The sequence below is a fragment of the Elaeis guineensis genome, chromosome 1 (genome assembly GCF_000442705.2).
Source record: "Elaeis guineensis isolate ETL-2024a chromosome 1, EG11, whole genome shotgun sequence".
In the NCBI taxonomy this organism is placed as follows: domain Eukaryota; kingdom Viridiplantae; phylum Streptophyta; class Magnoliopsida; order Arecales; family Arecaceae; genus Elaeis; species Elaeis guineensis.
The window spans coordinates 156,489,563-156,503,982 of NC_025993.2; the positions used below are offsets into that span (position 1 = coordinate 156,489,563).

The window sequence follows — 14,420 nt, forward strand, 5'->3', positions numbered from 1 at the left end:
AAAATTGGTTCAAATCGAACTGAAAAAATGGTTCAATTCAGTTCAGTTTATTAAGTTGCAGCCTATTGGACTTATATCAAATAAGTAGCTTATGAAATGGACTAAATGGACTAAATATAAAAGTAATAAATCGGTGGAGCTAGGACAAAGCATAAATGAACCAGTGGTGATTCATATATTATAGTCCTATTTGGCTAAGCTTTTAAAGTACCAGAAAGTACTTTCTGATTTTCAAAAAATAATTTGGAGTGATACAGTGATGTTTGATAAAAATATCAAAAAGCTGTTTTGATTTTACCAGAAAGCTGAAAAAATTTACTTGGAGAAAGATGTATTTTGAAACTTTTCCCAAAAATACTTTCTAGCTAAGTCGGGAAGCTGTTTTATTTTTTCCAAAGCACTTTATCAATATAGTTATCAAACAGCAAATAATTTTTTGTAAAAACTCTAGTTTCAAAAGTTTTATTTTTCAAAACTCTATTTCTAAAAGCTTCAAAAGCTAACAGCAATCCCAAACAAGATCTATATATCTACAGGTTGATTTAGTTTGAACCAACTTTTTCTAAATCAAAATCAAAATCGAATTGATTTTTTTTTTTTTATTTCTAAAATTTTTAAACCGAAATCGATTTGAATTTGAAAAAAATTAAATCGGACCGAATTGAAATTAATGATTCGGATCATTTTGTGATTTGATCGGTTTTCTTGTGCACCCCCCACAAATGGTGAAAAAAAGTATGACAACAATGCCAGAAGTTGGGATTTCCGTGGGGCCACAAGAGACGGGCGAATTCCTCAACCTTCTCAGGATTGGGCGTGCCATCCACGCGCAGGCACTCGTAGGCCATGGTGGGGATCTGACTGATGTAGCCCTGATAGGGCTTGTCCGAAGTGTTCCACCTCTTGGTCTCTAGGGGGAGCGCGAACAGCTCCCCCATCGCCGGCCCGAAGAGCGCCTCCTTTAACTTCGGGCTCACCCCATCGTAGATGGTCTCCGAGCACCTGAACGATTCCAGCGCCCGCATCGCCTGGACCCGCACCGACTCCTAGCCATAGCCGCAGAGGTTGCACGGATCCAACCCACGGAAGTCGACCTTGGGAATTTGGAGGAGCTGGGTTTTTTCTCCAGGGGCCATTAAAGTCTTCTTAACCATAGCATCGTTCCTTCTCCAAGTCACCGCACCTGCCTCGTGCGATTAATATAATTGCTTGTCCGCCTGCCATCGTTATTAAATGTAGTATCTTGCCACACCAGTGATTTTGACCTCGATCGATATCATTTTTTATTATCTAATTTATAATTTTAAAAAATATAAAAATCAAAATAAAAAAAATATTAATGTCTACCCATCGATGCCAACTCCAATAAACTGCCACTCACACCATCGGAGTGCTTTACCTAAATAATTAAAAAAAAATTATTTATAATTTTTAATTTATTTATCAAACTAATATAAATTTTTTAAAACGTCGATCAAAATGACATTTTATGGTGTCCACATCACCACCTCTTTTCCATCCTTTTTCCACATAGACAATGAAAAAAAAAATTAAACTCACCATTTCAAATGGCGTTTTCAAAAATGCCATTTGAAATGACGAGTTTAATTTTTAATTCTAAAAAAAAAATAAAAAATAAAAATAAAATAAAAATAAAATTTTAAATTTTAAATTTTAAAAAAAGTAAAAATTATAATTTTGATTCAAATAAAAATCATCACTTCAAATTAGTATCTTCATTTCAAATTATCTTTTTAAAAAAATATCTGAAAAAAATTGGTGTAAAAAAAATACCATAAAAAAAATTAAAAAAAATAAAAATTATAATTCTAAATTTTAAGAAAATAAAAATTTTAATTTTAATTCAAATAAAAATCATCATTTCAAATTACAATCACCTTTTCAAATTAATTTTTTTAAAAAAATATTATAAAAAAAATTAGAAAAAAATAAAAATTATAATTTTAAATTTAAAAAAATAAAAATTTTAATTTTAATTCAAATAAAAAATATCATCTCAAATTACTTTCTCCATTTCAAATTAATTTTTCTAAAAAATATCCCAAAAAATATCTTAAAAAATTTAAAAAATAAAAAATACCATAAAAAAAGAAAAAAATGAGAAAAAATGGAAAAAATAAAAATTATAATTTTTATTTTAAAAAATTAAAAATTTTAATTCAAATAAAAAATATCATTTCAAATTACTTTTTCCATTTAAAATTAATTTTTTTAAAAAAATATTCTAAATAAAGGAAAAAAATATCTTAAAAAATACCATAAAAATAGATAAAAAGGGTAAAAAAGGAAAAAAATTAAAATTAAAATTTTAAATTATAAAAAAATTAAAATTTTAATTTGAATTCAAAAAAATTAAAAAAATAAAAATGCCATAAAAGAAGTGAAAAATGGGGAAAAATGGAAAAAAATAAAAATTATAATTACAAATTAAAAAAATAAAAAATTTAATTTTAATTCAAATAAAAATTATCATTTCAAATTACTATCCTCATTTTAAATTAATTTTTTTATTAAAAAATTATATAAAAATAATTAAAAAAATTAAAAATATCATAAAAAATAATAAAAAAATTAAAATAAAAATGTCAAAGGGGATGGCATTTTTGAAAACACCATTTCTTTTGGCATTTTTGTAGCTTAAGACCCAAAAAAAAAATCCTCCCTCTTCTCCGGCGTCTCCCTCTTCTCCGCATCTTCCTTCTCCTCTCCGACGGCACAGCGGCACGACGGTGAGCTCTCGACGATGGTGAGCTCCCTCTTCTCTCTTTCCTCTTCTTCTCTCTCTTCCTCTTCTCTCTCTCTTCCTCTCTCTCTGTCCCTCTTTTTTCTTGGCCCACCGGTGACAGACGGCCGACGGCAGGCCCACGCGCCCCCCCATGTGGTTGGTCCGTCGGTGGGCCGACGGCGGCTGCCCCGCCCCTCCCCTTCCCTTGGCCGGTCGGCCGCCCCTTCCCTTCCCTTGGCCGGCTGCCCCGCACCATCCCCACCCGCGGCGGCCCCCCAGCGGGCCCCACGGTGGGCCCCCGACGGAGGGCCCCCAACGGCGGCCCATGCGGCCCTACGGTGTCCTTCTATTTCGATCTTTTTATTTTTTATTTTTATCTCATTATTTTTTATTTTTTATTTTTATCTCATTATTTTTTATTTTATTTGTCTCATTAGATTCAGATTTGTTTTAAAATTCGATTTAATCCTAATTTAAAAATTTTAAAATATATTGTATTTCATGGAACCATAGACCTATCAGTTGACCAATGTAAGATATTCTACGATATCCATATAAAATATATATTTGATTATATATTTTGTATGGATACTGTAAAATATATACGTTGGTCAATTGATTGTCCAGTTTGGACAGTTTGAGAATTGCATTTCATTTTATAGGTAAATTATATTATTCGAATGATATGCAGAGGGTTCGAAAAAAATTTCGGACAGTATTTTTCTTTAGTTCTTCTCACACATTTTCAGTCATGTGGGGAGAACTAAGGAGAAATGCTATCGAAATTTTTTCGATCCCTATTACATATCGTTTGATTAATATAATTAACCTATAGAATTAATGCAATTCTTGAATGGGATAGGATCTATCTGTACCTATTTGTTGATGATATGATGCATTTATCATGTAAATCTTTTGAAATGATAAAATAATTAGTAATACTAAATTTTTTGATTTTGATCTTGTCATAGATTTCTCTGAGAAAATGGTCAGTACTCGAGTTCGTGAACTATTGTATTATGATGGTATGATACAGAATGACAAAACTGGTGTGCAATACAGTCACCTTACAAACCGGATGATTAGAGCATCTTCGTCATTATCCCGTCAAGAATTATTGGACCATTTATACAGCAGTATTCCTATAGACAAAGAAAAATATGAAATAAAATTAAAATAAAAATCTCCTAATCTGTCGGGACAGTTAATATATAGCAAGTATATTTTAGTTCCAATTGATGATGATGAAGATGTCGAAGAAATGCTGACTTTTCCTTTGAAAAATTTAGAATATCGATTTTTAGAATTATATATTGAAAAGGAAGATGTACTGAGCTTTGGATACTATAGTCGGCTTTTAACTCAAGCAGACAATATTGTTGGGCCTTCCTCACCTTTCATAACTCCTATGGTGCAAACCGATAGTGTTGAGGCTATATTTGCAGAACAATATTCTACTATTGTCGGCCCTAGTTGTCCAATTATTCAAAGTCCGATAGTGACTTCTCCTGTGTCTTCTGCTATGGTGACTTTTCTTTTGCTAGAAGTAGTGGTAAGTGCGGGAGACGATACTCATATAGGAAATGATGACTGGGTAGTCGGTGGACTAAATTTTGATAATCTAAGCTTTGAGTCAGATGAAAGCGGAGATGAAGACTATTGAATGGATGAGGACAGTAGCAGTAATGATGATGATGGTGAAGATGAAAATGATGATGAAGATGTTCAGCCTAATATTAATGTGGAAGAACTTCAACCTCATTTGCATGAATCTCCATAATTTTTTAATGATATAAATTTAGATAATGGTGGTTGTGTTAGTGCTGGTCGAAGATTGAACTCTGACTATCAGTTTTGGGACTCCTCGATGGTTGAATTTTTTAAAGATCTGATGTTTGAGAGTAAAGATTATGTAAGAAGAACTGTTAATCTTTATCACATTATGAAGCATCGGACATACAATGTAGTCCAGTCGCATTCAAAATTATGGTCCGTACGATGCGCATCATCAGATAATGTTCAAAATTGTAAATGAAAGCTTCATGCTGCATTGTTGAAAAAATATGAATATTTTTAAATCACAAAATATGAGGGTTCTCATACTTATTTGTTTACGGGATTGAGTCGAGACCACAAATATGTCAGTGGAAGGATGATTGGTATACTAGTCCGACATATTATTGAGAAAGATCTCGATATTAAAGTTGAAGCTATTGTGGCAACCGTTAATAATCAATTTCAACATACAGTGTCATACAAGAAAGTATGGTGTGGAAAGTAGACAGCATTGGTTGATATTTATGGAGAATGGGAGCCGTCTTATGCTAAATTATCCTATTATATGGCTGCACTTCAACATGCAAATCTCGATACAATTGTTTCATGAAATTTTTTTCAAATTATGAATTCCAATGTCTGAGTTTTAAATTATATTTTCTGGGCTTTCAAACCATCCATCCAGGATTTTACGTACTATCGTCCTGTAATCAGCATTGATGGCACGCACTTGTATGAAAAATTTAAAGGTAAGATGTTAATTGCACAAGAATTGATACAGAGAATGGGATATTTTTATTAGTATATGCAATTGTGGATGAGGAGATAACTGCAAGTTAGAGTTGGTTTCTTTTTCAGCTCAGAATACATATCGTCAAAGATAGAAATAAAATATGCTTAATTTCTGACAGGCATCCAGGTATATTAAATATCATCATAGATGAGTCTATTGGATGGAGTCCACCACGTGCCTATCACCGATACTACTTAAGACATATCTGTAGTAATTTTAACACTCATTTTAAAAATGTGCAGCTGAAAAGAGCAGTATGGCAAGTAGGAAGCATTCATCAAGTTCGCAAGTTCAACTTTATCATGGGTAGGATCAGAACAGTGAATGAAGAGGCTTGGAGCTGGTTGTCTGAGTTAGAAAAGGAGAAGTAGATGTTGGCATATGATGATAGCCTGCGCTATGGTGTCTTAACTACAAATTTATCGAAAATTTTTAATAGTATTTTACGAGGAGCTAGAAATGTGTCAATTACAGCTTGTGTTCATTTGACATTTTATCATCTTATGAAATACTTCAATACGAGGCATGTCCAAACCTTGAGATATATAGAGGAGAATCCAAATAATCTTTTTACTTCTCATGTTGCAATTAAGATTGCTGAAGATCAAGTTAAAGCTAACCAGCATTGAGTAACAGCATTCAACCTTCAAAGAGGCATATATGAAGTGCTTACAAGGAGAATAAGCGTAGAGTTACGAGGTGGAGAAAATTTTCATACTGTTACTTTAGCTGTAAGAAAATATTCTTGTGAAAAGTGAAGCATGTACAAATATTCATGTTCACACATTTTAGCTGTGTCAAGAAATTGCTGTACATTTTAGTGGGTTTATGGATGATGCATATACAATTACAGCATATATGAATACTTGGAGCGACGACTTTAATCCATTACCACATGAAGATTATTGGATGTATACACGTATGTTCAAATATATTTCTGATCATCATCGTTTGAGACCCAAGCAGAAAGGTAGACTAAAGTCAACAATACTACGAAATGAGATGGATGATAGGCAAATAAGAAGTAAAAACCACCATGGTATTTGTAAGGAACAGGGTCATGATCGCCGTCGCTGTCCTAGGATACTTCAACACACTTCAACTTCAAGCAGTGGAAGAAATTAAAGGCTCCGAAGATGTATTTTCATCATTATTTTATGTATTTCTGTGAGATTGTATTTGAATATACGTGTTTAATATCTAGAGATGAACTGAATTGTGTATTTAAGTTATATTGTGTGACAATATTATGTTTAAAATATATTTCTCATAAAATAAATGACTATCATATTTTTTTATTTTTTAATACACTTGTGATAATATCATTATTTTAGATTCATTAGCATATTATGACTTACGATCCGCGGCATCCCGATCCTCGAGACAGCAGTATTCTTACATTGCAGGAGCACCATCGATCACAGACTATTTTAGATGACGGCGTAAGTATTCCAATCCTACTCTTACTATTTAAATTTTTTTTTGAAAAGTCATATACGTTATCTAATTATTATATCTTATTGCAGGAGTCCAGACACCTTTGTCTATGACGATCCGATAGTGACTTCTGAAGGACAGAGGACATCTCACATAGAGTGTTGAATTATTTACGATATCTTGGATTCTATGGAATATATCGGATTGGTCATATACAGATGGACGTTGGTCTTATTACTGCTTTGCTTGAGAGATGACGTCCAGAGACACACACGTTTCATCTTCCATTTGGTGAGGGTTATAGGATGTTAGCATCCTGACTGGACTACCAGTTGATAGCGATCCAGTTACCGGAGTTGATCCCACGCTTATCATTCCAGAGTGGCAGGCTTTGTGCTTGCGATTGCTAGGATTTGAGTCCGACGTTCAGTTTTTCGATCATTTACAACTCAGGATTGAGTGTTTGAATGATCGTTATCGACATTTTCATATTGAGGATGATGCACCAGAGGAGATGGTGCAGCAGTATGTTAGGGGTTAGGTGGTGTCCTATTACCCAATACTTCATCGAATAAGATGAAGTTGATGTTTTTGCCATTAGAGGATTTAGATTTCGCTCGTAGACTCAGTTGGGATAGTGCAGTACTAGCTTGCCTGTACAGAGCTATGTGTCGGGGTTCTTATGCTGATCAAAGCGAGATTGGTGGTTATCTTGTATTATTACAGGTATGTAAATTAAAAATTTTTATTTTTAATATTCAATTATAGTTCACATTGGGTATACTATGTATGATTTTTTTAAAATTTACAGATTTGAGTATGGGAGCATATGCCGACTATCAGTCCATTACGACGACAGTTGCTCGAGATGCCATCAGAGCAGCATGATCCTGATGTTCCATTCAGACTAGACGAACCATTAGAATATAGGTATAAAAATATTATTTTTTTTACTTGAAACTTACTATTTTAAATCTGATAAAATTTATTTAATATGAGTAGATTGTGAAATAGATGGAACATTACATTCAACGTTCATTACGTATCGACGAGAGTGGCACGAGTTTATAGATACCAATTGGATACATTAGTTGATACATATAGACGGATAAATTTAATTTTTTTATAAATATCATTTTATAGTATTTTATAATCTATTAAAATTTTAGCTTACTAATTTTTTTTTATTTTAACTCTGTCAGTTTTTATAGAAGCCATATACATATGAGATATTGGTTTTATTGCCGCAGATATGTACAGTTGGACATGACATATGGACTGCTAGGATGCCACTTATTTATTTTGATGTGGTAGAGTGATATCTTTTCGATCTTGTCTTGCGACAGTTTGGTCAGATTCAGGACATCCTAGAGCAGTTTGATACCAGCCAGGGACTTCATCGTATTGATCGACGAGGGAGAGCTCGTATTGACTGACGTATTAGACATGCAGAGTACATCAATATTTGGGATGCACGTCGAGATCACATTGTTCATGGTGATCCCATTTTGAGAGGCCGTTCATATACCGAGGACTACATGGTTTGATTTTTTAGCATTACAGTGCGAGTCATTGGACAGCCTCGGTATGCAGTTTTTGAATATGAGGATGAGAATTCTGCTGTGCGTCTTTTGGTAAGACTACAAAAATTAGTTTATGTTGTTTGTATTATATTTTTATTTTATATTTTACAGTGTATTGACTGTTTTATTTTTTTTATGTAGACTGATTTTATGTCGGGTCTTGTGTTAGAGGCTCATCGTGCTTTATCTACGACTGATGAGGACGAACAAATTTGGATACTGCGTGAGATAGAGAGAACAAGTTTCGAAATATTGATGGCGATTGGTGTTAACCCATATAGCTGTGCGCCTTGGTATGGAGCAGTCGATGCACCAAATATGAGATATACGCCGTCACCATATGTTCCACATATGCCATCACCACATATTCCGCAGATGTCATCACTAGATGCTACATAGATGCCGCTGCCTTTTGATCCACAGATGGCAGCGTCTTCTTCTTCCTACATCCCTCAGATGACATCATCGGATACCAGTTGGCCACATGAGTATGACACTTTCTTTTCAGGCCCATCCGTGTATCCAAATGAGAGGGTTGAGGGGGTCGCTTAGTCCGTCGATGATCCAACAGCATCAATTATTTCTGAGCAGCATGACTAGTAGATCTCCACTGATATAGAGGAGGAGCCATCATAGCAGGAGCAGGAGCAGCCGTTGAGGATCTTTCTGAGAAGGTCCAAGCGACCACGGGCACCACGACGTCCTTGTGGGACTTAGTATTTTTTAGATTTATACTTAATATTTTTAAAATTTTTATTGTACTATTTTTTATACATTTAATATTTTTATTCTATTTTATATTATTAATTATTAATTTTATTTTATATTATTTAATTTCAAGTGATCGGATATTATGCTTTGTGGATATGGATACACATACTCTCATGTGTCTCAGAACATTAGGAGAAAAAAAATTATGCTAAAAGGGCTATAGAAATTATAACGTAAATAATAATAATATGTTAGATAAAAATTATATTTCTTAAAATATCTAAAAATAAGCTAAATCAGATAAGTCGGTGGAGAACCATCAAAGTTCAAGCCAATTTTTTGAAATATGAGATGAATCGGACCGTACTGGTACATCTCGATCTGGTACGGGCATGAACAGCTACGTATAGTGCGGTATGGGCTGGTATAGGATGGTAAGGTTCCGGTATGTTGCCCAGCTATGCAACCCAAGAGGGGGGGTGAATTAGATTTTTGAAAATTTAAAGTTAATTTAGAACCACAAGGATTAAGTAATAATAAGCAAGTTATATGTAGTAAGTGATTTAAGCAAAGTGTAGAAATGAGATGCAAGAATGTAAGAAAATAAAAAAATTTAGATAAAGAGCAAGTAAGCATACCATAAATAATCAAGATTTATAGTGGTTCGGTACCAACCTTGCACCTACATCCACTCCCCAAGCTCCTACTTGAGAATTTAAATCTACTAAAATGTATTCAACAAGAATACAACGTCGGTACCTCCGACTCTAGCTATCCCAAGCTAGAACACTTATTTTTTGGATACAAGCTAACCCAATACAATCCGATTCAAGGTTCGGATCAACCTATCCAAGTTTTGAAACCCTTCCAAAACTAAAGATCAAGACAAAAATAGAGTATAAGAGTTAATGACAAAGAAATACAAGTTTAGCTTCTTTAATGAGTAAATAAAATTTTAAGTATACTTTACACAACAAGGAAGAAGCTTTTCTGATTTTTCTCAAGATTGTTGAAGACTTGAATAAGCTCTTGAGGGGTTGGTGAACTTAAAATGAAAACTTCTTTTGGCCCTTCGTGCGCGAAAATCGGATGTCCCCCCCCCCACCCAAATATTTCGGTAATGCGTCCGCCCTCCCGCGGACTTGGACGGTGTTGGAAGGCTCGATTGTGCTCTCTTTCCCTGTCCGTGGTCTCGGTCCCTCCCCACATCTTCGCTCGATTACGCGTCCGCGCGCGCGCGGATGTTGGCCGGTGTTCGATGGTAGGGTTGGCCTTGTGCAACCAGCCCTCGGTCTCCATCCCCGCTGGCCCCTTCGGTCAGTTCCCTGGCCCTTCGCGTGCGGACTTCGGCTTGCGCTCCACTCGCCAATATTTCGGAAAACTTCTTTTGCTTGAAGAGGGCTTTTTGCTTAGGACTGAAATGAATGCTTGAAATACAATAAATCTTTTTTCAAGCCAAAATTATTAGTAACCCTCTCAAATATTTTGTAATCATCAAAATCAATTCATGAAATAACACGGTACATTATGGTGCTTTTACCAACCGCTCAGTGCGATGCAGTTTGGGCTGCTATAAGTTGGTACGGGGATGATACGGATTGATTTTCTTTTTTTTTTCTTTTTTTAAAATTTATTTGAATTAAAATTAAAATTTTTATTTTATTTTTTTTAATTAAAATTTATTTTAATTAAATTTAAAATTTTTTATTTTTTAAAATTTAGAATTATAATTTTTATAATTTTTTTTTATTTTTAAAATTTAAAATTTATATTTTTTATTTTTCTTGATATTTAAGCTCATTTTTAAAAATACCATTTCAAGTGATCGGATATTATGCTTTGTGGACATGGATACACAGAGTCTCATGTGTCTCATCGGTCTCATGTGCCAAGGAAAAAGAGAGAGAGAGGAAGAGGGAGAGAAGAAGGGGAGAGAGAGAGGAAGAGGAAAGAGAGAAGAGGGGGCTCACCGCCGTCAGAGATCGCCACCGAAGCTTACCATTTTTTTCTATTTTTATAGTATTTTTTTAAGTATTTTTTTTTTGTTTGGAATATTTTTTAAAAAAATTAATTTGAAATAATATTTTTTATTTGAATTAAAATTTTAAATTTTTTTTAAATTTAAAATTATAATTTTTATTTTTTTTTTCATTTTTTCTTTTTTTATGGCATTTTTTTATTTTTTTAATTTTTTAAGATATATTTTTTGGGATATTTTTTTAAAAAAATTAATTTTAAAAGGAGATTGTAATTTGAAATGATGATTTTTATTTAGATTAACATTAAATTTTTTTAATTAAAAATTATAATTTTTCTTTAATTTTTTTCTTTTTTCTTTTTATGTATTTTTTTTAATTTTTTAAGATATTTTTTTAAGATATTTTTTAACAAAATAAATTTTAAAAGGAGATTGTAATTTGAAATGATGATTTTTATTTGAATTAAAATTAAAATTTTTATTTTTTTAAAATTTAGAATTACAATTTTTATTTTTTTTCAATTCAATTCTTTTCCCTTTTTTCTTTTTTTTATGGTGTTTTTTTTACACCAATTTTTTCTCTTTTTCAAATATTTTTTTAAAAAAATAATTTAAAATGGAGATAGTAATTTGAAATGATATTTTTTATTTGGATTAAAGTTAAAATTTTTATTTTTTTTAAATTTCAATTTATAATTTTTATTTTTTCTCATTTTTTCCCCTTTTTTTCACTTTTTTTAATGACATTTTTTATTTTTTATTTTTTGAATTCAAATTAAAATTTTAATTTTTTTATAATTTAAAATTTTAATTTTAATTTTTTTCTCATTTTTACCATTTTTTTATATTTTTATGGTATTTTTTTGTTATTTTTTTCCTTTGTTTGAAATATTTTTTAAAAAAATTAATTTGAAATGAGAAAAGTAATTTGAAATGATGTTTTTTATTTGAATTAAAATTAAAAATTTTATTTTTTTAAAAAATTTAAAATTATAATTTTTATTTTTTTCCCATTTTTTTTATTTTTTCCTTTTTATGGTATTTTTTATTTTTTTAATTTTTTAAGATATATTTTTTTGAGATATTTTTTAAAAAATTAATTTAAAATGAAGAAAGTAATTTGAAATGATATTTTTTTATTTTAATTAAAATTAAAATTTTTATTTTTTTAAATTTAAAATTATAATTTTTTTTTCTCATTTTTTCCTTTTTTATGGTATTTTTTATTATTTTAATTTTTTAAGTTATTTTTTTGGGATATTCTTTTAAAAAAGGGGATTATTTTTGAAATAATAATTTTTTTGAATTAAAATTAAAATTTTTATATTTTTAAAATTTAAAATTATAATTTTTATATTTTTTCAATTTAATTTTTTCCCTTTTTTTTTTTATGGTGGTTTTTATTTTTTTTACATCAATTTTTTTCAGATATTTTTTAAAAAAACTAATTTGAAATGGTAATGCTAATTTGAAATGATAATATTTATTTGAATCAAAATTTTAATTTTAATTTTTTTAAAAAAATAAAAAATAAAATTTTTATTTTTTTTATTTTTTTGAGAAATAAATAATAAAACTCGCCATCTCAAATGGCATTTTTGAAAACGCCATTTGAAATGACATTTTCAAAAACGTAATTTGAAATGGCAAGTTTATTTTTTTATTTTTTTTGTTCGTCGTCCACGTGGAAAAGGGGTGTTGACGTGGCACTATAAAACATCATTCCAAATGGTGTTTTATAGAATTTGCATTAGATTCATAAATAAATTTAAAACTATATTATTTTTATAAATATTTTTTTTAAATTATTTTGGTAAAGGACTCCACACCACCACCACCTCTACCTCCACACCATTGGATGCTATCAGGCCTATCATCCCCTCCACCACTATTATCTTTATTTTTAAACATTTAACTCTATCAAAAATATATTTATATTTTATAAATAAAAATAAATTAAAAAAATATTTTTCATTTTATTATTTTTAAAATAGATAAAATAAAAGAAAAGACTATACGGTATCTTAAAGTAAGGATTTTTAAATTTCGATGAAAAGAGGGAAGAATAAGTGTTTTTTTTTTTTGGCAAACAGGAAGAATAAGTGTTTAATATGGGTTGGCTGGTATAGCGATAAGTCAACATGGCATGGCCGGAAAACTCGTAATTCAAGATTTAGACTCACACACTACCAATTTTTTTAGCTTGATGAGTGGGCCGTGCCTTGAATGTCGAGGGTATAACCTTGCCCCACATGCTTCATAAAGGCTTTACCCAAAGCATTGCATAGTTTGGGCTCTAATAGGAGAAATTATTGCATGGATCAGATTCACTTGGACCAGGGCAAATCTTGGAGCATATGCATGATGAATAATGCACGATCAGGAATTGATGAAATACAAGAGATAATATGGCATGTTATCCATTTTGGGATTTGGTCCAAATAATAATTAGTCCTCTAGTAGGGGACTATATAGGCATGATAATTTTAGCCGTTTCATCGGATCCTAATGGGTCAAATTTTATCCAATTTAATTAGAATCCAAGATAGATATATATTTTAGAAAAAATATCCAAAGTAGATTCTAATTAGATACGAGTAATGTTATGTTCTATCTTGAACTCGATCTGATATAATCTTAATATATATCTTTCTTTTAAAAATATAATATTTTTATATTATTACATACATCTGATCTCTTTTATTTATCCGATCCAATCTGACTCGATTCAATCTAAGATGGGTATAAGTACAGAAATTTTAATTATCGGGTGAGTACGAATATGAGCCGACCCCATCCATATTCAACCTATTCCCATTCCTAAGACTATAGCCCTTTGGCATCGCCTGCTCAATGCCCATTTATGCTCAAGTGGTATTCTGTTGTTTGCCACGTAGGTTAGCAATGTTCGAAGAGATCCATCTTAGGAATTTGGTGACCCGCCATCTCCCTATCTCTCTCTCTCTCTCTCTATCTATTCCTCTACTTCATGTCACGAAAGCCTTGTGTACCTTTTGTTGTTAGCATATACCATATATGATATACCGGATATGGCTTTTTTTGGGATTATTCTTAAATATAATATAATAATATAACAAATTTTAATAAATTAAAAGCTTCGATTGTCAATTTTTTTTGCACATTAAGTATGAATATTAATAATGGCCAATTGAAATTCCCATCATCAATGCTGACATCTACGAAGTAAGTAAAAATTTCTATTCAAGCTGAGTTTCGATAAACAAACTCTTATCATTAATACTGATATCGAATGTCAGTCCTTCAATAATACATTGGGAATTCTTTTTCTTCTTTTTTAGTTTTTGAAATATAATATGATAATTTAGCAAATCATACTAAATGAAATTTTTCAATAATCAAATTTTTATTACATAT

At 31.2% G+C, this 14,420-nt stretch overlaps 1 protein-coding gene across 1 annotated transcript in view; it reads right to left on the reverse strand.

The window, feature by feature from the left end:
* The window catches only part of LOC105039213 (probable 2-oxoglutarate-dependent dioxygenase AOP1), a 92,707-nt gene that overhangs the window by 32,775 nt on the left and 45,512 nt on the right, over positions 1-14,420 (reverse strand). The gene's annotated exons all lie outside the window — the stretch shown is intronic.